The 22,564-nt window shown below is 37.0% G+C and overlaps 2 pseudogenes; both read right to left on the bottom strand.

Moving 5' to 3' along the window:
* Positions 1–3,912: 3,912 nt before the first annotated feature.
* On the bottom strand, positions 3,913–15,262 carry LOC133047048 (olfactory receptor 5D14-like; annotated as a pseudogene).
* Positions 15,263–15,716: 454 nt separating this feature from the next.
* On the bottom strand, positions 15,717–18,997 carry LOC133047047 (olfactory receptor 5D13-like; annotated as a pseudogene).
* Between the last annotated feature and the right edge of the window lie 3,567 nt (positions 18,998–22,564).

Raw genomic sequence — 22,564 nt, 5'->3', positions numbered from 1 at the left:
TTCGGGGAAGGTAGTGTTTATTGAAGAAGGTCCAGTATAGAGAATGTCCAAACTCAGGACCTGTTCTTTGATTGCAAAGCTATGTAGCCCTGGACTGTTCATTGGGCTGGAATCATCAGTTCCTTCTCAATAAAACTGAGAGATGATCAGCCCTGTTTAAAGAACTGTGAGACTTAAATTAGATGAGAAAGTTTACTTTGAAAATTATAAGATGCAGATGTATTTACGTCAGATACACACATTTACCCAGAATTTACCTAATCCACCTAGAAACAGAACAAATGCAGAAAAATAGCTGCTGAGCAATGCAGAATCTACAATTATTATTGTGTCTGTAGTTCATTTTCTGTGCCCGTATTGTGCTTATTAACTCTAAATGTATACACAGTTTTAATATGACATTTAGTTTTGTTAAGAACTTGGAACAAATTAAGGATAGGATGGGAGGTTAAGATTTTTGTAATGTGCTTAGATTATGTTCTGAGACAGAACATATGAGATGAAAATGAAAATGTATTCAAATCTGAAGTTATTTAAATACTGAGTTTGTAGGAACCATGAATAATGTGAATTGTTAAAGAAAAAATATATTTGTGTATATAACATATATGCACACATATTTAACTTATCTTTAACTTTTGTAGGCAGGAGACAGTGAGGTACAGGGAAGCCTAGCATGCTACAGTCCATGGAGTCTTAAAGAATCAGACACTACTTAGTGACTAAACAACAATAACAATGCATATAGCATGCATAGGCATCAAAGATTTTACTTACTTTATTCAATATGTAGCATGTTATAAAATGCACACAGCATAACTCAAAGAACCACAATATTATAAATCAGGAATTCACAAATAAACTGACAAATAGATGTAAAGCTGGATTTTTGCCATCAGCAGAGAGAGAAATCAATTATCTCTATCCTAGGCAAAATGTGCCTGTCTATAGACAAGTGTCACTTGAATTGCTATGGGTTATCTACAATTTACAGAGCTGTGGACTAAAGCAAAGGCAAGGAAATGCAGAGATAATATAGAGAGGTAGGTGGGTGAGCATTTGTAACATCTCTTTTTTTTTTAATACAGATAGTATAATTTTATTGTCTTTTTGTCTTTTTTTTCATTTATTTTTATTAGTTGGAGGCTAATTACTTTACAATATTGTAGTGGTTTTGTAGGTCATGATGAACTGCAGACCACCATAGGCTGCATTCAAACATTGCTCTGTTCACCAGGACCTACACTGTCATTACGAAATATAATAGGACTTCTAAACTTTGCCTGTCATATACAAAATCTTCATCCTTGAGGGCTTAGTGTCTGAAGTCACACCAGAGTTTTGCCAAGTATCAGAGAAGGTTAAGAATATTGAGCCTCCTTTCCTGAGAAGAATAATAGCTGATCACACAACTGTTAACACATTTGGTTTTTATTAAAATAGGTTAGGTAAGTACAGTTATGAACCTTTACTAATAAGGTGACTGAGGCAAAGACAGGTGTCACTTGCATAAAATCGTAAGTGGAATCCCTGATGGGATGAGCCTACATGCTGCATTTGGGTTTCTGCCAGCCACGAGATTCTGTGTGGAAGAGCAGAGCTACTGCACAGTTCTGAGTGGCATCCCTCCCGCTCAGTGCCAAGACCATTCAGTGGGTTTCCCTGACGGATCTCTCCCAGGTCTGCTGCTTCTCTAACTATATGAGTGGTGTCCCTAAACCAACAGTGTTCAAAGGAAAGGCTGTGGTTTTTGTCTTCGGATATACAAAATGTTTCAAAAATTCCTTGAATATAATTAGTTACAATAATTGGTTTCCAAATTCTTGACAATTTATGTGGCCTTCCCTAAATTGATCCATCTGATAAGTTCCTGAGTTTGAGGAGTGTTTCTCTATCTTCTTTCTATCTGGCACTGTCACTATTCCTTTTCTGTCATTTTTTTCAAAAGCAAAGATTCCTCTTTTCCATTCACATAATACCCTCAATTAGAAAAGCAAAATCAATTTTCCAAAACCTAAACACAAGAACACTGTAGAATATTACTTTCCAAGAAGCCTAAACTGTGCTTCAAACCTATGGTTTGACTTCTTATTTCTCTCTGATATATATATATATATATATAATTTTATATATGTATATATATAAATATTTATATATATATATATATTCATGGAAAACTATGACATTAGATGTGTTTTACCCCCAATACAGTGATGTTATGAAATTGAATATTAATAGATTGTTATTAGTTTGAAATTCTTAATACACCATAAACTTGTTTTCACAAAGTGTATCATCTGAAGAAGGCTGTATATTGTCAAGGCTATATATTGTCACCCTGCTTATTTAACTTATATGCAGAGTGCATCATGAGAAATGCTGGGCTGGAAGAAGCACAAGCTAGAATCAAGATTGCTGGGAAAGATATCAATAATCTCAGATATGCAGATGATACCACCCTTATGGCAGAAAGTGAAGAAGAACTAAAGAGCCTCTTGATGAAAGTGAAAGAGGAGAGTGAAAAAGTTGGCTTAAAGCTCAACATTCAGAAAACTAAGATCATGGCATCTGGTCCCATCACTTCATGACAAATAGATGGGGAAACAGTGGAAACAGTGGCTGACTTTATTTTCTGGGCTCCAAAATCACTGCATATGGTGATTGCAGCCATGAAATTAAAAGACACTTACTCCTTGGAAGGAAAGTTATGACCAACCTAGACAGCATATTAAAAAGAAGAGACATTACTTTGTCAACAAAGGTCCATCTAGTCAAGGCTATGGTTTTTCCAGTGGTCATGTATGGATGTGAGAGTTGGACTGTAAAGAAAGCTGAGTGCTGAAGAATTGACACTTTTGAACTGTGGTGTTGGAGAAGACTCTTGAGAGTCCCTTGGACTGCAAGGAAATTCAACCAGTCCATCCTAAAGGAGATCAGTCCTGGGTGTTCATTGGTAGGACTGATGGCTGAAGCTGAAACTCCAATACTTTGGCCACCTGATGCGAAGAGTTGACTCATTAGAAAAGACCCTGATGCTGGGAAAGATTGAGGGCAGGAGGAGAAGGGGACGGCAGAGGATGAGATGGTTGGATGGCATCACCGACTCGATGGACATGGGTTTGAGTAGACTCCGGGAGTTGGTGATGCTGGGGAGTTAGGGAGGCCTGGCATGCTGTGGTTCATGGGGTTGCAAAGAGTCGGACACGAATGAGTGACTGAACTGAACTGAACTGAACTGAACTGAACTGAAGAAGGGAGTCTCATGACAAAAACACAAAAACCAAAATCTATACAGAGCATCATTGTCAGTGGCCCTTTATATGTCCGGGAAACACATTCACAGGAAAGCTGCTTTGCATGGCAGGTGTTTTACATAAATTATTTAAATATAAAAATTATTGAAATGTATTTCATAGTCATTAGTCATAAATTGAGTAACATAAATATGCAGTTTTGTTTGATGAACTGTATTTAAACCACATAAAACAGCATTTTAGAAGAATATCAGAAAGGTGGAATGACATCAACAATATGTTAAATTTTCTAACTTTCAAATTTCATTGTTTTAATCAATTTTTTATTCTATGTGGAAGAATAGCAGTCATGTTTAATTGTTATATAATAAGCAGTACTTAATACTAAGTACATAATGAGGATACATAATTACTCATTCATTTATTCACTCATGTTTAAACATATTTATTATAGGCTTGCCCAGAGATAAGTACTATTTTAGGTACTGCAGGAAGAAAAAAAGAATGTTCCTTTGTCAAAAATTTATATTTAAGGGGAACAGTTTAATAGATTAATGTCTTAGTCATCTATAAAAACCTCATGTAAATATATGCTACACGTCTTGGAAGGCTCTTTTCCCATTGTTAATAGGCATTGAAGACTTCTTTGGACATTGGTTCAGTGAAATGAGGCTTTTGTGTCTATTAATTTTCGGAAGGCATCATTCACATCTTTATTCCTCAGGCTGTAGATCAGCGGGTTCAGCATGGGGTTGACCACTGTATAGAACACAGAGGCCACCTTGACAGTTTGTCACAAGTTCTTGGAATTGGGCACATAGTAGAGAGAAAGGATGGTCCCATGGAAGATGGTAATGGCAGTCAGGTGAGACGCAAAGGTGGAGAAAGCTTTGCGACATCCACTGGCAGAACGGATGTTTAGCACAGTGACAAGAATAAAGACATAGGAAGTGAGGATGATCAGAAGTGTACTCACCTCGTTGAAGGTGGCGAAGCCAAAGAGCAGCAGTTTGGGGGTGTGTATTGGAGCTTGAGACAGCAATGAGAGCAGTGTATTCACAGAAAAAGTGCTTGATCACCTTATGTCCAGAAAAGTTTAGTTGGAGGGCATAGCAAAAAAGTACCAATGGGCCAAACATGACCCAGAGATATGACCCAGCCACCAGCAGGGCACACAGCCTCTGTGACATGACCACTGTGTAAAGCAGAGGGTTACAGGTGGCCTCGAAGCGGTCATAGACCATCACTGCCAGCAAGAAGGACTCAGTCACCACAGCAATGCAGGACAGGAAGAACTGCAGCATGCAGCTACTGTAGAAGATGCTCTTATTGGCCATGACCAAGTTCTCGAGCAGCTTGGGAGTAACAATGGAAGAGTAACAAAAATCAACAAAAGAAAGATGACTAAGGAAAAAGTACATGGGGGTGTGAAACTTAGGGTTAATTTTGATGATTACCATCATGCCCAGATTTCCTACCACAGTGATAATGTACATGATCAGAAACATGAGGAAGAGAGGAATCTGAAGCCCTGGATAATCTGTGAAACCCAAGAGGGCAAACTTTGTCTCCAGACTCAGATTTTTTGTAGTCATCACTATGATGCCTTTGAAAAGAAAGGATGGGAGAAGGGAGTTTTTCTTGACAAAGAGGAGATTTACAGAAATAAGTGAAAATCATACTGTGACTTTCTGTGATGGACTAAATAAAATGAAAGGAGTTATTAGTTCTAACTTTTTCCATTTACAACATTCCTTATATAGATAACTACTGTGGATGGATCTACCAATCCAACTGAGTCTCTGAACTGTTTTTGCATATCCATTGCAGCTGGTATTTTCCTAGAAATACTTAACACATTGAAGTGAGTACATTCACTCATCAGCTAGTAGCATAGTATGCACATAACTGATAGAAAATATTTACACATGAATGCATAAGCAAATGAAAGTGTCTAAGAAAAATGTGAGATGTTTGCCTCAAATAACAACATACATTGTTACTGTATTTTGCTTGCATACACAAATCAATTAAAGCCTTGAAGAAAATATGTTTGTCTTCTAAGTATCAAGAAAAATAATAGAGACATCTAAGAAGAGAGTATCAGTTCAGTCAGTTCAGTTCAGTTGCTCAGTCGTGTCTGACTCTTTGCGACCCCATGAATCGCAGCACACCAGGCCTCCCTGTCCATCACAAACTTCCGGAGTTTACCCAAACTCATGCCCATCGAGTCGGTGATGCCATCCAGCCATCTCATCCTCTGCCGTCCCCTTCTCCTCCTGCCCCCAATCCCTACCCCCAGCATCAAGGTCTTTTCCAGTGAGTCAACTGTTCGCATGAGGTGGCCAAAGTATTGGAGTTTCAGCTTCAGCATCAGTCCTTCCAATGAACACCCAGGACTTATCTCCTTCAGGATGGACTGGCTGGATCTCCTTGCAGTCCAAGGGACTCTCAAGAGTCTTCTCCAACAACACAGTTCAAAAGCATCAATTTTTCAGTGCTCAGCTTTCTTCACAGTCCAACTCTCATATCCATAAATGACCACTGGAAAAACTATAGTCTTGACTGGACAGACCTTTGTTGGCAAAGTAATGTCTCTGCTTTATAATATGCTATCTAGGTTGGTCATAACTTTCCTTCCAAGGAGTAAGCATCTTTTAATTTCAAGAAGAGAGTATAGCAATCCCATTTTAGCATGTTTTGTTCAGTAAAGGATACTTCTCTCCTGGGACAGCTTCACTGCTGAGGAGGACAATGACTCGTTTTGAATTCTAAGTGGGGTGTACACTTTATCAGGATTTATAGCTTATGGCTTAACTTCTATTACAGACCTAGACATTGCATACATGTCTCTTAAGGGTCTCAAGATTTATCAGGTAAGAGTTCTCTCAGAATTAACTACTTCTCATTTTTGTAAAAGTTTATATATCAATTTAAACTACACATAAGTAAATATGTATAAATGCCCATTTCCCAGTAGCAAGTTTATTCTCTTCTTTGTGAAATAGTTGTCAGGGGTCTTGAAGCATGGTTGCTAATTTGTTTCTTTAATATTATTGGACTCAGAATTGGCTAGCATTTACAGTGATTTAACATAAAAAGAAAAGTGAAAAGAAAACCTCAGTTACCATTTCAAGAAAATAATATTTGTACTGTGTCATAAACAACTTCAAAAATTTATCTGTAATAGAGAAGCAGGTCTCCACCATCTTGTTTTTCTGTGGGCTGAGTATAACTGGGAGACCAAGACCCTCACATCTGACTCTGTAGCCCTGGAGGCTCAAACCCAGGAGGACCACTAGCAACATTTTCCTCACAAGCATCAAAACAGATCATTAAGGCAAAAGGTAGGTCTCATATCATTTTTAATGACTAGAGCTTTTTTGGAATTACACAGAAATGTGTGGCTTGAAATTGGCTGCTCGGCTTTGTTTCCATGTAATTGAAATGCCCCTGGAATGAATGACACTAAAATAAAGCTAAGGGAAAGATCCTTAATGATGTCTGAAATTGGAAGCTTACTTACATAGTTTTCTTGGCAATTTGGTTTGTCTGTTTCTTGAGTATAAGTTTAATATTTACTCTTTCTTGGATTTACTTATTGTTTTCCAAAAATTTTAAAAGATTTAGATATAATTTTCCAACTTTTTTTCACACCTGATATACCCAGTGTTGCAATTATTTTCCTAGAAAGCATCTGTCAGAAATATATTTCATGTTTGAGTTATAATGAACAGGACACAAGTCAATTCACAGTCAGCTACATCAGCAATAAGTGAACAATGAACTTCCAGATGCTCCAGCTGGTTTTAGAAAAGGCAGAGGAACAAGAGATCGAATTGCCAACATCTGCCGGATCATTGAAAAAGCAAGACAGTTAAAAAAAAAAAAAACACATTTATTTCTGCTTTATTGACTATGCCAAAACATTTAACTATGTGGATCACAATAAACTGTGGAAAATTCTGAAAGAGATGGGAATACCAGACCACCTGACCTGCCTCTTGAGAAACCTGTATGCAGGTCAGGAAGCAAGTTGGAACTGGACATGAGACAACAAACTGGTTCCAAATAGGAAAAGGAATACGTCAAGGCTGTATATTGGCACCCTACTTATTTAACTTGTATGCAGAGTACATCATGAGAAATGCTGGGCTGGAAGAAGCACAAGCTGGAATCAAGATTGCTGGGAGAAATATCAATAACCTCAGATATGCAGATGACACCACCCTTATGGCAGAAAGTGAAGAAGAACTAAAAAGCCTCTTGATGAAAGTGAAAGAGGAGAGTGAAAAAGTTGGCTTAAATCTCAACATTCAGAAAACTAACATCATGGCATCTGGTCCCATCACTTCGTGACAAGTAGATGGGGAAACAGTGGAAACAGTGGCTGACTTTATTTCTCTGGACTCCAAAATCACTGTAAATGGTGACTGCAGCCATGAAATTAAAAAGACACTTACTCTTTGGAAGGAAAGTTATGACCAACCTAGACAGCATATTAAAAAGCAGAGACGTTACTTTGCCAACAAAGGTCCATCTAGTCAAGGCTATGGTTTTTCCAGTGGTCATGCATGGATGTGAGAGTTGGACTGTAAAGAAAGCTTAGTGCCAAAGAATTGATGCTTTTGAACTGTGGTGTTGGAGAAGACTCTTGAGAGTCCCTTGGACTGCAAAGAGATCCAACCAGTCCATCCTACAGGAGATCAGTCCTGGGTGTTCATTGGTAGGACTGATGCTGAAGTTGAAACTCCAATACTTTGGCCACCTCATGTGAGGAGCTGTCTCATTTGAAAAGACCCTGATGTTGGGAAAGATTGAGGGCGGAAGGAGAAGGGGATGACAGAGGATGAGATGGTTGCATGGTATCACTGACTCAATGGACATGGGTTTGGGTGGACTCCAGGAGTTGGTTATGGACAGGGAGGCCTGGCATGGGGTCGCAAAGAGTTGGACACAACTGAGCAACTGAACTGAACTGAACTGACCCTGTGTGTCATGCCATCTCCTATGATGTACAGGGAAGGCTGACTTGCTGCAGTCCATTGGTCGCACAGTCAGAGACAAATGAGTGACTGAACTGAACTGATGATGGGATCATTAATATTTGATTTCCACCCAATTGAAATCAGACAAAGACACTACCCTGATCTCTCTATCTTCGTGGCTGAACTCACTGTTGGCCTCTTCCCTCATCTGTTTGTATAAAATTTGTAATACATACATTTCATCTTCCATTTAGCTCAGATAACAATTTGCCAGTTCCATGAAACTGTACCCCTTTTATTTGTAAATCAGTTTGTGAAAAGTGGTCTAGGTGATTTTTTAATAATACTCAAATAGACCTTTATCTTACATTTTAATAAAATTTTGCCACTTTTAATTGACAAATGAGAGAGGAATTTAGGTTTACCTCTGTCAATTTTCTGAAACAGTGTAGTTTACCCTCCTCTAGTGTAACCACATCCAGAATAACTAGATTGTTTTCCTCTAGTTCAGTATAACTATAACCTATAACATTACCCTTGTAGGATTAAGAGAAAGCTCCAGAGGCATCCATACCATGACTACTTTTTCCCATGATTTTCCTAGAGTGAGGTCAGTTTAAGTAATACAGAGCTGCTTTGAAAATACTAATGTCCTGGATTTCTGCTTTTCTTGTGATATTCTTGCCCCATATGTTTGGCTAAGAGATTCATCAATGTATTAAGTTGCGGTCATATGTTTTAGCCTCTGATCATGCATCTTTAAAAGGTTTAATATTCCTATTGTTACTGTTAAAAATTTGCCACAAACTTAGTGGTCTATAGCAATTCATAATTATGATCTTGCTGGCAAAAAGTCCACAGTGAGTCTTATGGGGCTTGAGACAAGAATGCTCACAGCTCTTTCCTTCTGGAGATCCCAGGAACCATTCATCCTTCTCTTCTTCCTGCTTCTGGGGGCTGCTGGCACTCCTTGACTTGCAGCAGCCTCACTCCAGTCTCTGGTCCATTGTCACATTTTCATCTCCTCTGTAACAAATCTCCCCCACCAGCCTCTTATAAAGACACTTATATTTAGTACTCATATCATCTTCCTGTCTCAAAGTCCTTATCACAGCCGTAAAGTCCCCTTGTAACAGAAGGTCACACTCACAGATTCCAGAGTTTAGAGCGTGAATGACTTTGGGGGATATTATTCAGTCTCTCACAGTTATTTTCTAATTTTGTCCTGAGAAGACTTTTGAAGTATGTATGTATTTGTGTGTATGCATATGTATGTATTTGTGTATGCTCACACTGTCAGGCGTGTATTTATCTATCTTCCTCTTCCACTAAGCTATACAAAGTATTGGACAATGATACTTGTTATGAGGAAATAACCAACCCCACCTCTCAGGACTTTGCTGCTGTTATAGTCCTCTACTGTTTCTGCACTTATTTGAAAATTCTCTCTTCTGTTTGTATCATCTTCTCCATTTAAGAGATGAAATTTTCTACTTCTATTTCCCACCTTTATTGAGGCATACTATTTTCTAGCTTTATTAGCTTAAAACACTACATAATTTTATGTGTACAATGGGATGATTTGATATACACATGTATTGGAAAACATTACATTAAAGTTAGTTAACATATCTGTCATCTCACGTAGTTACAAGTGTGTGTGTGTGTGTGATGAGAGCATTAAGATCAACTCTTTAGAAACTTTCAAGTATGCACTAGAGTACTTTTTAACTATAGTCATGATGCTGTACATTAGATCTTCAGAACTTATGGCCTTCTTTTTTTCTGAAAAACGTTATTTATTTTAATTGAAGGCTAATTATTTTACAATATTGTAGTGGTTTTTGCCATACATTGACATGAATCAGCATTGGGTGCACACGCATTCCCCATCCTGAACCCCCCTCCCACCTCCCTCCCCACCCCATCCCTCAGGGTCATCCCAGTGCACCAGCCCTGAGCACCCTGTATCATGCATCGAACCTGGACTGGTGAACTTATTGTCGTACAACTGGAAGTTGCACCCTTAGACCAATATCTCCCTGCTTCCCTCACTCCCTAACCCTTGCAAACCACTATTAAACTCTGCTTCTATGAGCTCATTTTTTTCTGATTCCACATATAAGTGAGATGACATGGCATTTGTCTTTCTTTGTCTTAGTTTATTTAGCATGTTGCCTTCAAGATTCATCCATGTTGTTGCAAATGGCAGGGTTTCCTTCTTTTCTATACCTGAATAATATTATATATTATTATACATACTCATAAAATTCTTAATCCTTTCATTTGTCAATGGACACTTATGATACTTGTATGGTTTCCATGTCTTGGCTATTGTGAATAATGCTGCAATGAATGTAAGGGTGCAGATATCTCTTCAAGGTAAATTGATTTCATTTCCTTTGGACATGTACTCAAAAGTGAGATTGCTAGATCATATGGTAGTTCTATGTTCATTATTATGTACCTTTTTCTATAGAGTCATCAACAGTGCACCAAGATTCTATTTTCTCTTCACTAGTAGCAAATTCTTGTTAGCATTTTCTCTCTCTCTCTCTTTTGTCTTTCTGTTTAGTTTTTGGATAATAGCCATTCTTAAAAAGTTGTTGCTGCTGCTGAGTCGCTTCAGTCATGTCCGACTCTGTGCAACCCCATAGACAGCAGCCTACAAAGGCTCCTCAGTCCCTGGGATTCTCCAGGCAAGAACACCCGAGTGGGTTGCCATTTCCTTCTCCAATGTGTGAAAGTGAAGTCTCTTAGTCGTGTCCAACTCTTAACGACCCCATGGACTATAGCCCACCAGGCTCCTCTGTCCATAGGATTTTCCAGGCAAGAGTACTGGAGTGGGTTACCACTTTCTTCTCCAAAAGGTGTTAGATGATATTTCATTTTGGGTTTAGTTTGTATTTCCCTAATTATCAGTGATTTTGAACATGTCTTCATGTATCTTTTGGCTATGTGTATGTTTTCTTTGGAAATAAGCTGCTTCTCTTCTGGAAAAAAATATCATTATAATTATGTTGTAAATCAAGGTGACTCTGCCTTTTGGCTAGGACTTTAATTTTTTCAGTGAGTTAAACATTTCAGAATACTAAATAGTAAGGTCAGTTAAAGAGCAGTTTCATCTTTTAATTTTCTAGAGCCTGCTTTTTTCTTTACCAATATATCGTTGGATAAAAACCATTTACCATTCACAGCACTTCTAAATCTTCCACATGTGAAATGTCTAAATGGTTTTGGATTTACACCAGAGATTTATGTCACACTGGTTATAAACAAGAAAATGAAGACGGGTTGTTTTATCTACTCCAAACTCCCTGAGCATCAAAAGGTAATTGCTTCCTAGAAAATGATATTTTGGTACTTTTAATGATCTCCCTTGGGGAAGAAATAAAGAACACTGAAATTTTCAATTTTGACTTTTCTTTCCCTTTGAAACACTGAGAGGTTGATCTAAAAAGTAATAATGATAATAACACTTGCTTATTTATTTTTCCTAGAACACTGCATCATAGATCAAAAATCCTTTCATAACTTCCTGGCTGTTCAGTTCAGTCGCTCAGTGTGTCCGACTCTTTGCGACCCCATGAACCGCAGCACGCCAGGCCTCCCTGTCCATCACCAACTCCCGGAGTCCACCCAAACCTATGTCCACTGAGTCTGTGATGCCATCCAGCCATCTCATCCACTGTCATCCCCTTCTCCTCCTGCCCTCAATCCCTCCCAGCATCAGGGTCTTTTCAAATGAGTCAACTCTTCACATTAGGTGGCCAAAGTATTGGAGTTTCAGCTTCAACATCAGTCCTTTCAATGAACACCCAGGACTGATCTCCTTTAGGATGACATTTCATTCCCCTCTTATTCCTTGGTGATTAACTTCATCTGTAATTTGGTTATTTTCACTCCCATGATATTGTTTATTTTGTACCTATGTGAATATTTATAAACAAGATATATAGCATTCACTCTACTTCTGGATATAAATGAGATTAAAGGATATTTATGCTAACTAGTACATTTTTCTAATGTAATAATTTCAATTTGTACAGTGTTTAATTGTGTGACTAAACCATTTTTTAAATGTCTTTTAAGGCTATTTCCATTTTTTGTTATTGCAATCTATATGCAGCTGAATGTTTTTGCACATTTTTTTCATTTGTTTTTATTAGTTGGAGGCTAATTACTTTACAACATTGTAGTGGTTTTTGCCATCTTTTTGTGTATATTTGAGTTTCTCCAGAGCAGTGATTTGCTATGATTTTTCATGTAATGACATACACAGAAAAAAAAAAATACCTATTGGATACACAAAGAAAAACTAAAGATGATTTGCTTTACATATTTTCTCAGTTTTATCACCTCTTTACTGTATTTTCCTAATTATTTTGTCATAGATATTATAATATTGATATTTAGTAGATACTTATTGTAGATATTGATCTTCAGCTTCTTAAATATATATTTTTTTCTCTCATTCTGAGGTTTCTTTTTAATGTTTCCATGTGCTTCAATAGAACATACTTTAATTCTAACATGGTGCATTTATTTTGATTTTTAATATTTACCTACTCTGAATTCATAGTTTGTTTATTACCTTAAGAGAGACCAACTTTTATAAGAATTTTTAATTGAAACATTAGCATAAAAAGTAGTATAGTTGCTTAAAGAGAGATTTTCACAGACTTTCTACAGGGTACTTACATATTTCAGACACTTTTTCTTGTGAATCATACATGATTTTTCTGGAACCTAAATATTTTTGAGGTGCTATACATCAGGAATGTGAGTAGCACTATTCCAAGTTTTCCAGTGAGCACAATTATCACTTGGTAGGTACCCCGAGGCAGTTTATCTAGAAATAAGTGGAATGATCCAGTATCATTCTGGCTTTTAATCCAAGTTGTAAACAAATTTCTCCAATTGTGGTGGACCAGAATCAACCTAATTAGGGATATTATTTATCAATTATATCTAGCACTCTGCAAGTTTGAATTTCTGCATCCAAGTAATTCAAATGAACTAATATTACCTAAACTATTAACTACATTACTGAATAAACTCTTCAGATTTTCTGAAATCTGTATTAGCTTAGAAAGGGCAAGATCCCTAAATTTAACATGATCAGTTTTAATAAACTGTATTCAAGGCCTAATTATGAGACACTTTTGATAATGGAAGTGTCATTTCTGTGATTCTGAAAACTGCAAGAGTCAAATGTTTATAGAATATGTAACTACAACTAAATATTTAAAATTAGGCAAAAAATATATTCCAAGGTACAGTACTCAGCAATAGAAGCATTTATATAAGTATGGTTATTTTTTACTTTGAGTGTATTATTTATGCTATTTTACCTTTTTAAATTTCAGGTGACAACTATATTCATTAAAGAGACATCACCTAGGTGAAGTGCTAGTCACTTAGTCGTGTCCATCTCTTTGTGACCCCATGGAGTGTAGCCAGGCTACTCTGTCCATGGGATTTTCCAGACAAATATAGTGGAGTGTGTTGCCATTTCCTTCTCCAGGGGATCTTCCCAACCCAGGGATCGAACCTGGGTCTTCTGCATTGCAGGAGGATTCTTTACAATCTGAGCCACCAGGGAAGCTCCCTTACCTAGGTGAACACAGTACTAATTATTATGAATTTAGTCAAAATTTTTCATTTCTTTTCATCTTTTACTCATCTGGCAAGTATTCACTGAAGGCCAAACATATTTCTAGGTAATGTTTTAGGCATTAGAGATATAAGATGCAATAATAAAACCAGAAATTTTTTCTCTCTTGGAGGGTATACAGGGAGAAGGAAATAAGAGACAAATACATTGTTGCATGTATTAAACATATCATCTATTTCTAGGAAAAAATATAAATCAATAAATCAAGTTAAGGGAATAATGAGTGATTATCTCATTATATTAGGTTTTCAGAAAAGAACTTTCTTGGAAGGTGATAGTTGAATAGGCACATACATGATTTCTTTGTATTATTATTATTAGTGCTAAATATTCTGGAGTCTATTAACTCCCTTACAAGGTGTTTCATGCTTTTGTATTTCAAGTATTATGTCAGTGAGTATATAAGCATGTATACTGTCAATGAGTTCAGCATGAGAATTAGCATGGTTTAAAAGAGACTCTACTTGAACAATTATTTATGAGAATTTGGAACTGAGAATACTATAGAGGGGCTTCCCAGGTGGCTCTAGGGTAAGGTACCTGCCGGAGACATAAGTGACTCGGGTTCAGTCCCTGTGTCCAGAAGATGCCCTGGAGGAGGGCATGATGACCCACTCCAATATTCTTGTGTTGAGGATCCCATGGGCCGAGGAGACTGGCAGCTACAGTTCAGGGTCTCAAAGAGTCAGACACGAATGAAGTGACTTAGCACACAGCAAGCACATACTATAGACAGAAAGGATGATGATGTGTGGGTGGCACAAGTAGACAGGACTCTGTGATGCCCACAGATAGAAATTATCTTTGAAATAGTGACTGAAGTGAAAGCTAGGACATGATGACTTTGAGCTTTTTTAATTCATTGAATTGGCTAAAGTAAAACAAGATCCAAAAGGGCAACAGAATATGCATATCAATTATGTTAACTATGATGGACTCACAGTAGGCAATACAACTTAAAGGATGAATGCAAGAAATAGTCTATGCTCAGCAGTAGCATCAGCCAGAAGGATGGAACACAGCTTCTGGGGCACAACAGCTGTGTAGAGTGCAGGATTACAAACAGCCAGGAAGCACTTATGTACCAACAGTACTAAAAATGAGGTTTTTTTTTTTTTTGTTGTTGTTGTTTTTAAGAATTGTGTGTGGTTTAGGAGGAAAGAGAGAGAAGCGGAATTCACACATTCTCCTTCCCTGTGTGTCTCTGTGTATCTTTTTCTGTCTCTTAAAAGGACACTCTTTGGATTTTGGGTCCACTTTAATCTCATCTTGACTCTTACCTTGATTACATCTGTAAAGATCTTATTTTCAAATAAGGTGACATTCTGAGTTCTGGGTGACATGGCTATTTGGGGGACAATATTCATCCACATCACTTCCATGGTGGCTCAGAAGGTAAAGAATCTCCCTGAAATGCAGGAAATGCAGGTTCAAACCCTAGGTTAGGAAGATCCCCTGGAGAAGGCAATGGCTACCCACTATATTATTCTTTCCTGGAGAGTTCCATTGACAGAGGAACCTGGCAAGCTATAGTCCATGGGGTGGCTAAGAGTCAGACATGACTGAACAACTCACATTTTCACTTTTCATACACCCACAACACACATCATTTTACACATGATATACAGTTATTTTATTTGACATTGAACTGAACAGAAACTAAAAGATGAAATAGCCAATTTACGACTCTAAATTTATGATCTAGTGAGCTGACTACATAATTTGAGTCATCATCTCTACAAGAAGATTTAATCAACAGTACATAATAGATCAAATTTCTTTTGGACATACAGATCTTCAACTAAATTGTATTAAGTGATTAATTAATTTCCTGACACTCTCTTTCACATCTTTGTTCCTGAGACTATAGATCAGAGGGTTCAGCATGGGACTCACCACTGTACAAAATACAGAACGTACTTTGACCATGAGCCATGAATTTTTGGAGCTGGGTACACAATAAAGGAACAGGACAGTCCCATGGAACATGGTGATGGTGGTCAAAAGGAGGGAGGGCACAAGTAGAGAAGGCTTTTTGGCGAATCCCAGCAGAAGGCATTTTTATGATAGTGACAAAAATGGAAATATAAGTAGTGAGGACAGTTACCGGGCTGCTCACCTCATTGCATTTGGCAATGGCAAAATAGAGCACTTGGCTGATGAAGGGGTCAGAGCAGGAGACAGAGACAATGACAGAGTGCTCACAGGAGAAATTATTTATGATGTTAGACCCACAGAAGGATAATGTCTGGAGAAAATAGGTGAGTGACAGGGAAGAGACTACACCCCACGTGTAGGGACAGGCCACTAACGATGCACAGAGCTTTGGGGACATGGCCACTGTGTAGAGAGTGGAGGCTTACAAACGGCCACAAGTCGGTCATAGGCCATCACTGCCAACAAGAATGCCTCTGCCACTACAAACATACAAGCCGAGAAGAATTGCATGATGCATCCCGTGAAAGGGATGGTTCTGTCTTCCACAACCAAATCTCCAAGAGTTTGGGTGTAACTGTGGTGGAGTAGTAGAAATCAACAAAGGGCAAGTGACTGAGAAAAAAGCACATGGGGCTGTGGAGTTTGGGACTGATCCTGATGATGGTGATCATGCCCAGGTTCCCCACCACGGTGACTGCATAGATGGTGAGGAAAACCAGGAACAAGGGAACCTGGAGGTCGGGATATTCTGAGAAGCCTAAGAGGGTGGCTAAGGCTTAGCCTAAGTGGCTTAGCCACTCTCTTAGCCTAAGAGAGTGGTTCTGGCACTCTGATTTCCTTCAGCAAACCACATAATTGTTGTTGGAGAAAATCTGAAATAGTGATAATAAAATGATAACAATGATGATAGTCCATGGATATCATATTTACTGTGTGTCAGACATCGTGTTAAAATATTGGTACATTAGTTTTGAGCACTAAATAAGATTTATGAATTTCAAAACAAGCAGTTTCATATTTTACAAAAGGAAATGGAAGCATATATGAGTTAAAAAACTTGTTTGAATTAACACAGCCTGCTGGTGATGAGTTAGGTTTGAAGTGACCATGAGTGACAGAAATTGAATTTAGTTTAGAGTCAGAGAGAAATATCTTCTATAATGTCATAGAAAAAACATGTTTTTCACAGTTCCATCATTCTCAAGGTCTGTGCTGTGTAATGGGAGTAACATAACAATAAATGAAAACATAGCACTCAAATTTATTTTAAAAAGCAGGAGGAGTAATATTTTTAGAGGCAGTAATACTTCTATCATTATGTTCAAACTGAAGATCATCGAAAAGGCAGAGGTCATGAGTCACCACAAGAATTTTCACATTTTGAAAAACATAAATGGACATTGAGGGAAATAAAGCTCTATCTTCAAGTTTTCCAGTGATTCCAGTTTGCTGCTAAGATTATTGGCTTGTGTTCAATACAGCCACCTGGTAAAGTAATGGAGCTGTATTATAATTTGTGGTACCCTCACTTTTGTTTTCTTTCCTATTTCACTATTTATCATTTGTCTCACATAGTGAGTGCCACTGATGCTCTCAACATAGTCTTTTAAATTATTTGATCAATATCTCTTAACTTGCTATCAATATTTTCAATCTAATAAATTTATTAGGAATATTATAGCATTAAATGCTTATAGAATATCTGAATTATAGAGTAGCTTAAAATACATTTTGCTCAACTCTTCCATATTCTATACTGTTTCTCAAGAAAATCTGATAATACAGTAATAAACACAAAGTTACATTATGACCCACTAAACTTCTGGTGACAGGAATATTGAGTTTGATTAAAACCACAGGTGAAAAAAAATAAAAATAAAAAAAAAACACAGGTGATAATCTTGCCTTGAGTTATACAATTATTTGTATACATTATTTTGAGAAAGCAAAAGCATCTTGTACTGATAAGCAGTTTATAGCAACAGAAGTATATTTATTTAGCAAATATTTTAAAATAAGTTAACCAATAACAAGCACACATCTGAAATACTCAGATTAATAAAGGGACTATTAGTTCAACTCTCATAAACACAGATGCAATTTTAGTTTTGTCTGACCATGTGAAGGGAGAAATAATTCATTATTTCTTGAATAGCTTTGTGGTACTTTTGACACTCAAAAAATGTATTTCCTATATGCAGAAAAGGGAATGGTTGGGGAGTGGAAAAGAGTTAGTGACAGACAGAATGAAGCACTGGCACAGACTGGCACAATGAAAGAAGCAAGGAGTTGGAAACGTAGATTTAAATTCAGTTGCAAGCTTTGGCATTCACTGTATGATCTTTGGTGATTCACTCAGATTTTATGAGCCTCAACTTCTTTATCAGTAATAGTGACATGATAATGTATATTTTATAGATGTATAAATATTAAGTTAGGAAATGACATTAATATAATTAGTACAAAGTCTGATAGTTGTGGAGTTTTCCCACCCTCATCCCTTTTAATTCTTAATGCTCTGAATAACTGGTATTATTTTTAAACACATATTATTTTAAACAATCTAAGAAACAGGTCAAGGTCCAAATTTGGCAGCAACAAAAATGCAGGAAGAATAGCTCAACTTTTTTTTTCTGAATTTCCTCTTGGCCCTGTTCATGTTAATTCATCAATCACTATCCTTCAATAAATTGTCTCTGTTTCCCCTTTGTTTTCTCTTTATTATCTGACTCTTACTAATCATCCAATTTTAATCTCATGGTCACCTAGGTTTAACCAACTTCCCTGTAGTGGTGCTACCCTGAACTGTGAGAAAATTAATTTCTTCTTGATTACTTTATCTGTTATGACAGTTTCTGTCTCTTAAAAACTTTAATTTCTCCCTATCAACTAATTTATCAAGTCTAAATTTCTCTGCTCAGTTTTACATAAAGCCTTATCCTAGCTATATTCTTCAATTTTCAACCTTCTTTAATCAAGTCACTATTCTTATAATATAATGCCTGTAATTTCCTCTTTTATTAGATACTGATGCAGTGATGAACAATATACAAAATATTTCATGAAAATTACTATCATAAGGACACTTTTCCTTTTCACTTCAACCATATTTCCTATACCCTTGACATACCTGCAGACATTACTGTCAGAAAAATGGAATTGTATATTATGGTGTTCATTATTATTATCTACATATGATTGTTACCTTCTTTCAACTCAGTTTTGAGGTGTTGAGGAATTCTCAGGCATTATAATATTTTTAAAAATTTCATTGTGACTATTCTGCTAAGCACAATGTGGATATCCTCAGAGCAAAAATCAGGATGATACCCCAGTGAAGGAGGAGGAGATCAAAGCTCAGCCTTCAGGAAAATCGACTCAAGAGACATCACCACACAAAGACTGACAAAGAGCGTCCACTGCTTTAGAGGTTTCAGGATCTCAGAGTTCCCCAAAGGAGAGAAAAGAAACACGATAGAACATTCCACCTGAAACCAACTCACCTGAAGATCCTGTTTCTACTATTAATTGTCTCCAGGGGAGTTCCCACTCTGAATTCAAATATCATGTAAAATATTAAGGAGTTGGTTAATGTAGCAGGAGCCCACAAAAATTTAATGGGGCTGGAATATAATTCTTTCTTAATATCCAGGAAAACTCAGAGAAAGGAAGAGACAGAGAGAGAGATTTGGAAGCTGAATCTGATTCCTATGAACAAAATGTAGGGCTTATGTATGCTTCCATGACCTTGGGGATTTAGACCCCAGAAAGTATTTCTTGAGCTATTTCTTTTTATACCCCACATCCAGAAATTAGCTGGAATGCTTTTCTATGTGGCAATTTGCAAGAAGGTAATTTCTTCTAAATCACTGGAGATAGTGCCTCAATAGCCTCTTTCATGGATTTCTTTAAAAAATAATTATAGAAAAATACATGAACTGAATAAAAAAGCATGGTGACTACAGTAAAATCCAAAATGAAAGATAAATAAGCTAATCTTTCAGAGATATTAATAACTGCTATTATATTTATTTACTGTATGATTTTTCTGTCCCATTCTGTGTATGAAATGCCATGTGTTTTGAGATGTGTGAACAACATAACTTGGTCTCTGGTTTTATTGCCTAACCTAAATGAATATTGTTGTCTGCAGAAACAATGATATTCTTTATTGAAACTAAATTGTCTTTCCTTCTAAATATGAGCTAAACACACTTCCAAGCTTATATTAATACAATTAAATCATATAATCTCTTAAAAATGCTGAATGCATCTTGGTGATGAATGGTGAATGTTTAAATCTCTAAAACCTCTGAGTATCAGTCAATCCACTGGTTTCACTACACTGAAATGCCACACAATTAGATCCACTGACTTGCCTGGTGGCTCAGCGGTAAAAAACAAGTTGCCCGAAATGCAGGAGATGTAGGTTCTATCCTTGAGGTCGGGGAGAAACCCCGGAGAAGGAAATGGCTGCCCCCTCCAGCATTCTTGCCTGGGAAATACATTGGACAGAAGAGCCTGGTGGGCTGCCATCCATGTATTTGCAGAAGATTTGGACATAGCTTACTGGCTAAACAACAACAACAAATGCTTTCCCTAGGCTCCTGACAACCTGACTAATGCTTGCCAGACTCTACCAGGAAGCCATAACACACCAGAGGCTGTTTCCCATCAGGCACAGAATTATTGTACATAGTGTGATGTTAATCCAAAATCCCACAAGTCATCATGGCTATTCTTTCACTGAGATAAGTTTGAGGTCCACAATGCATCTTCCCCCATTTCTGACACCTCTGTACCCTGGACTAACTTTTGAGCCAATATCTACACTCTAGCCACCCAGAGTTAGCAACCTTGTTGGATATTAGTTTTCCATGCTGTACAACAAATTGCCCACCAACTTAGAGATTTCAACTTCTATCACAGTTTCTATAGCATAATAGTCTGGGAAGTGTTTGAATAACTTTATAAGATACTGCTAAAGTATTTTCAAAGTTATTTAACCTTGTATTCTTATTTGAAATGCATAAGCATTCAAGTTGTCCCACATTTTCACCAAGATTTGAAACTCTTATTCATATTAGCTATTCTAAATAGAGTACAGTAGTTTCTCTTTGTGGTTTAAGTTGTAACTTTAATAAGAATGTCATTGATGACTAATGATGCTTAGTATTTTTTCATGTGTTTATCGATGGTTTGTGTGTTTTGTTTTGTCAAATGTGTGCTCAGATAGTTCATCAAACCTTTAAGTGTTTTTTTTTTTTCTTGTTGTTTTGACTATAAAGACTTCCTGTATGTTTTATATAGAAATAATTGATCAAATATAAGTTTTGCAAATATTTACTCACAGTCTATAGCTTATATTTTCATTTTATTAATGGTGTCATTTATGATTAAAAGACTTTTATCAAATATTTTTAATGGTAATGGAGTTCCTTTTATTGTTTTTTAAAGATCCATAATTTTTATGTTCTTTCAAAAAACTCTCACCCCAAGTTTTGAAAGATATTTTGTTTTATGCTAAATTTTTTAGTTTTGATTTTTATGTCTACATCTATGATTCATTCATCTATGACTTCTTGGAAGGAAAACCATGACGAACCTAGACAGTGTATTAAAACGTACAGACATAACTTTGCTGACAAAGCTATGTTTTTTTTTCAGTAGTCACGCTTAGGTGTGAGGGTTGGGCCATAAAGAAGTCTGAGTGACAAAGAATTGTTACTTTTGAATTGTGGTGCTAGAGAAGACTCTTGAGAGTCCCTTGGATAGCAAGGGGATCAAAACAGTCAATCCCAAAGGAGATCAACCATGAATAGTCATTGGAAGAACTGATGTTGAAGCTGAAGCTCCAATACTTTGGCCATCAGGTGAGAAGAGCTGACTCTTTGGAAAAGATCCTGATGTTGGGAAAGATTGAGGACAGATGAAGGGGGCAACAGAGGATGAGATTGTTGAATAGCATCACTGACTCAATGGACATGAGTTTGAGCAAACTCTGGGAGATGGTGAAGGCTAGAGAAGCCTGGTGAGCTGCAATCCATGGGGTGGCAAAGAGTTGGAAACAACTTAGTGACTGAACAACAGCAACGATTCATTTCATTTCATTCATGTTAATAGTTGTGTATGCTCTGAAATAAAAATTAGAGCTTATTCCTCCATGTGGATACTCTATTATCTCAGCCTTCTTTATAGAAAATTATAATTTCTCTATTGAATTATAATAACAGGTATTTTTGAAATTTAAATTACCAGAGACACTTGAGTCCATTTTCGTACCCTATTAGTCTAGTATTCTATTGCCTTGATTACTGGAAAAGCTTTTGTAATAAAATAAGGATATGAACATGGGGAAAGTAGAATGATATTTTAATTTTGTTTGCTGGTCAGCAGGCTATACATTTCATGAATAGAAATTGACTTCCACCATTTATTATGCAATGATTAGCAAATGATTCTTTATAAGCTACAATATGCTGAAACATTTGCTTAAGCCAGCTCTGGAGTATGATTATTAGTCTAGGGACTTATGTTTGACTTGCACATATCTGATGAGCTGAGAGTAAGTTTTTCTTTGGAAGGGAAAGTTGCTCAGTCATGTAGAACTCTTTGAGACCCCTTTGGAATTCTCCAGGCCAGAATACTGGAGTGGGTAGCCTTTCCCATCTCCAGGGGATCTTCCCAATCCAGGGATCAACCCAGGT

Source organism: Dama dama, chromosome 26 (assembly GCF_033118175.1).
Source record: "Dama dama isolate Ldn47 chromosome 26, ASM3311817v1, whole genome shotgun sequence".
In the NCBI taxonomy this organism is placed as follows: Eukaryota; Metazoa; Chordata; class Mammalia; order Artiodactyla; family Cervidae; genus Dama; species Dama dama.
The sequence above is the reverse complement of the archived record's forward strand: the minus strand, read 5'-3'. Positions and strand labels throughout refer to the sequence as shown.